Here is a 4,741-nt window from a genome sequence, read left to right on the forward strand (position 1 = left end):
CGTGGGTAACGGATACCACCACTAGGGCCGTTATTTGGTCCTGTGGTAAGTGTCCGTTCCAGAGCGTGGTCAATTGCGGAGAGGCGTACTTTGTGGCGGCTAAGCTGGAGGGAATTCGTTTCTATAGCTGTTATGCACCACGCAGCCTCACTTTCGATGAGTTCACCGTCTTTCTGGATCGACTGACTGAGGATGCGAGGCAGCACTTTCCTGTGTTAGTTGCCGGGGACTTCAATTCCTGGGCGGTCGACTGGGGCAGCAGGTACACCGACGTAAGGGGACGAGCACTACTGGAGGCTATGTCAACCATAGATATAGTTTTCCTCAATAGTGGTGAAAAACCAACATTCATACGGGGAAAGGCAAGTTCGATTGTAGACCTGACCTTTGTGAGCAGTGCCCTCATGAGGGGGAATTACTCCTGGGAAATGGCAGACTTCTACACAGCCAGTGACCACTATGCAATACTATAGGAGGTATCGACGGTTCAGAGGGTTGGAGAAGCATGCCCGAAAACCAATACAATTGGCTGGAAGGTTAGCAACTTCGACCTTGACACGTTTTTGGTTGCGCTGGACGCTCGCCCAATCGATGGTAGAAATGCCATGGAGAAGGTCAGCGAGATCATGAGGAGAGTCACAGACGCTTGCGATGCTAGCATGCCTCGAAAGTGCACTCAAAGTCGGCTCCCACCGGTACATTGGTGGAATGATGGAATCGCTACCCTCCGTAAGGAGTGTCTCAAGGCGAGGAGGTTATCACAACGTAGCAGGAAAAGGCCAAACTCCGAAGAACTGGAGGCCCAATACAAGTGTGCGCGCCAAGAACTGAACAAGGCAATAAAGTGCAGCAAGAGGCAAGGCTGGAAGGAGCTAGTGGATGAAGTTGAGGACGATACATGGGGAAGGCCCTATAAGGTCTTGATGTCATGGCTGAGAAGTCAGCCGATGCCCTCACCGACATGTCCCCAGCTTCTGGAGAAGATCGTCTCGGTGCTGTTCCACCATCACAGAAGATGAACTGATGGAAGCATGCGGTAGAGTAGGCAGTACCAAAGCCACTGGTCCAGATAGTATACCAAATATTGCGCTGAAAGCAGCCATTAAGGCAGTACCAGCGCTGTTTTTGGATGCTTACTATGCATGCATAACTGAAGGTTATTTCCCTCCGCAGTGGAAGCAGCAGAGGCTAGTGCTACTCCCAAAAGGGAGGAAGCCGCCGGACGAGCCATCATCTTATCGTCCACTCTGCATGTTGGACACAGCCAGGAAGATCCTTGAGCGAATCGCTCATAGGAGGATCGAAGCAGTAGTCGACCCGCTGCTTGCTGATGAACAACATGGCTTCCGAAGGAATCACGCCACCCTGGATGCTATTGACGTCGTCGTCAATACAGCCAAGGAGGCGATTTCGGGAACCCGATGGAGAGGGGGCACAAAGAAGTACTGTCAGGTAGCAACACTAGACATCAAAAACGCCTTCAACTCTGCCAGGTGGGATTGCATCATTAGGGCTCTTGAGGTTTTTCATGTCCCCGAATACCTGCAGAAATTGGTCAAGAGCTATTTTACCGACAGGATCCTCAAATATGACACGCACACTGGTCCCAAAGAGTACAGAGTCCGACCGGGAGCGTTCCTCAGAGCTCTGTGCTGGGTCCACTGCTGTGGAATATCATGTATGACGGACTCTTGAAGCTGAAGCTGCCAAATGACGCGAGGCTTGTGGCATTTGCAGACGACGTTGCTGTGGTGATTGTGGCGAAACACCTGGAGGAGATCCATCTCACATTCGACCTAATCTTTGAGGAGATACATCGGTGGATGGACACAGTGGGGCTCACACGGGCAGAACATAAACCGGAGGCTGTGCTGATTACTAGTTGGAAAAAAGTTGAGACAATCACGCTGAAAGTTGGGGATTATGAACTTACTTCCCAACCGTTCATTCGGTACCTGAGAGTGATGATTGATACCCGCTTGAACTTCAAGCAGCAGGTGGAACACGTGGCAACCAAGGCCTCAGGGGTTCGAACACTCTTATCCCGCCTCATGCTAAACATTGAAGGTCCCAAACAAAAAAGAAGAGCGCTGCTGTCTACGGTGGTGACGTCAGTGCTGACTTATGGGATTCCCATGTGGGCCGATGCGCTCCATTCCCAGGAATCTCGGCGTAAGATTGCTCCCGTCTATCGGCAGAGCGCCCTGAGAGTTGCTAGCGCGTACCGCACAGTCTCGGAAGATGCACACTACATTGAGCCCAAAAGATCTCAGGGAAGAGGAGAGACGGAACAGTACCAGTCGATGGCAGGTGTTGTGGGATACCTCAGCCAAAGGAAGGTGGACTCACTGTCTAATATCACAGTTAGATATTTGGCTGAACCGTCCCCACGGAGAGGTCAACTACTATCTGACGCAGATGCTCTCAGGACATGGATGATTCCGGAAGTATCTTCATAGATTCAAACTTGAAGAGACCCCGGAGTGCCGGACCTGCAGTGGAGAAGGAGAAGATGCTGAGCACGTATTTTTCAGTTGCAAACGCTTCGCATGGCTTCGCAGTAGTTGGGAGAATGCAGTGAAATAGAGAGTCTCACCTGGAGACCTGGTGAAAGTCATGATTTCATCGAAAGCACCGTGGGACGCCACGAGCACGTTCGCAGCCGAAGTTATGAAAGAACTTCGACGCGAGGAGCAGGCCAGGAGGAAGTAATGAGAACAACCGAGAAGAAGGAAGCATTGTCTTCAACCACCTGATAGGAGAACTGCGGCTAAGACCACCCCTGCAAAGTAATGCCTAACGGCGGTTCCGTGGGGGAGTAGAATTGCAGTGTCGTGGTCTGTTTTTTAGTCCGTATGTGTTACAAATTTGCCGAGCTGGAAGCAGGTCCCACTTACCGGGAGTGAGACCTGGGCTTATGGTCGTTACCGTCAAGACCTGACCGACTCGGGCACAACGTGCGTAAAGAGCATTTTCCAGACCATGACGTAGAAAAAAAAACACATACACACACATACACACACAAACACGCACCCACACAGACGAACACACACACACACACACACATATACAGGACAAGCAGCATTACGCGGAGATGCTCAAAGCAGTGAAACAGCAGATACCTTCGGAGCAGGCTCATTATTGCGTTGAGAAGATCCGCAGGAGGACCACTGGAGATATGCTGATCATCCTGGAAAATGACAAAGAGGACAATGCTGCGGGCTTACATAAAGCGATAGCCGAGCTCTTAGGAAATGATGCTGATGTCCTTAGTAGAGAACCACAAGAAGATCTCGAGATCACGGATCTGGATGTGCTGACCACGAAGAAGGAGGTACTCGAGGCTCTGCAAATCGTAGCTGGCGTAAATTGTCAAATCTCCCTGGACGTCGTCGGGATCTTGCGCATATGGAGATACCCTATGGAGATACCCAGACCGCATCGCTAGTGCTGGCTGCAGCAGTCGCGAAGAGTCTTGTGCGAACGAGGTAAGATTTGCATAGGCTGGATCCGAAGGGTGGAGAGACTGGCCAAGTGTTTTAAGTACTGACACTATGGACATCTCGCCATCAAGTGCAAGACTGAAATGGACCGAGCAAAAATCGGTATAAAGTGCGGAGAAGCTGGCGGCAAAGCTGCTGCCTGTGAGCAGAGTTGCCAACCGGTGGCGCTCGGATCATGGTACGGGGAGGGAGAAATAACTGTATTTCAGGAAAAATCATGGTGTCCGTCGATAAAACAGGGTTTTTCCATGGAATGGAAAATTTTTGTACCATCAACTTTTTTGGATCAGAAACTTTTCTATTATAAACTTTTGTATCCTCAACTTTTGAACATAAATAAAAATATAATCTCATTGATTCATCTTCAAAAATAGCACCACCTTCGTCATCTTTTTCTTCGTTATCATTTATTGTACTCCCGGTTTTTTTGATTCTTCGTACAGTTAGTCATTCTTGACAACATCACTGTGGATGGTTTGAAGTGATAAGCAGAGTCTGAGTGTAAAGCTGCATTAATAATGGGGGACAATAAATAAAAACTAGTGTTGGACGAAAGAGGATATACAGTTGAAAATTGTTTAGATTATTATATTTTCAGGTAATCAAACGGTAAATTTTCAAAAACGAGAACATTTAATAAAGTTATTCAAAAAATATATACATATATTCCTTCCGTTCTTCCCGCAAAAATGTATATCATGATGCCATGATGGACATCATGGTATATGGTATGGGGCCCGATTTCATGCTATAGATACCTGATAATGGTATGTTTGGTAACCCTGCCTGTGAGAAGGATACTCATTGTGCCTTGTATGCCGAGAAAGACCGAACGAAGAATTATACCCATATTGCTGGTAGTAGCACAGGCCCTGTCTTCAGGGAAGACAGGACCTCCAGAAGATGAACAACAAACGGTAATGTGGTTATTACAGGTCAAGCTCAACCATTGTGAGGCCACACACGATCTGCTCATGCACACGGTCCGGGAGCTGAAGATCAATCTAGCGATCATTTCGGAGTCATATAGATATGTGGACACCCAAGTCTGGGAGATGGATGAAAGTCGCAAGGCTGCTATCTGGTTTTGCGCCAAATCCCTATTCCAGAGTGTTGTGAATACTGAGGAGGCTGGCTTCGTGGTAACTAAACTGGAAAGAATCCACTTCTACAATTGTTACGCTCCACCAAGCCTGATGTTTGAAGAGTTCACGGACATCCTGCATAGACTGACCGAG

The sequence above is a fragment of the Diachasma alloeum genome, unplaced genomic scaffold (genome assembly GCF_001412515.2).
Source record: "Diachasma alloeum isolate Michigan unplaced genomic scaffold, Dall2.0 Dall_scaffold_01024, whole genome shotgun sequence".
NCBI classification, from domain to species: Eukaryota; Metazoa; Arthropoda; class Insecta; order Hymenoptera; family Braconidae; genus Diachasma; species Diachasma alloeum.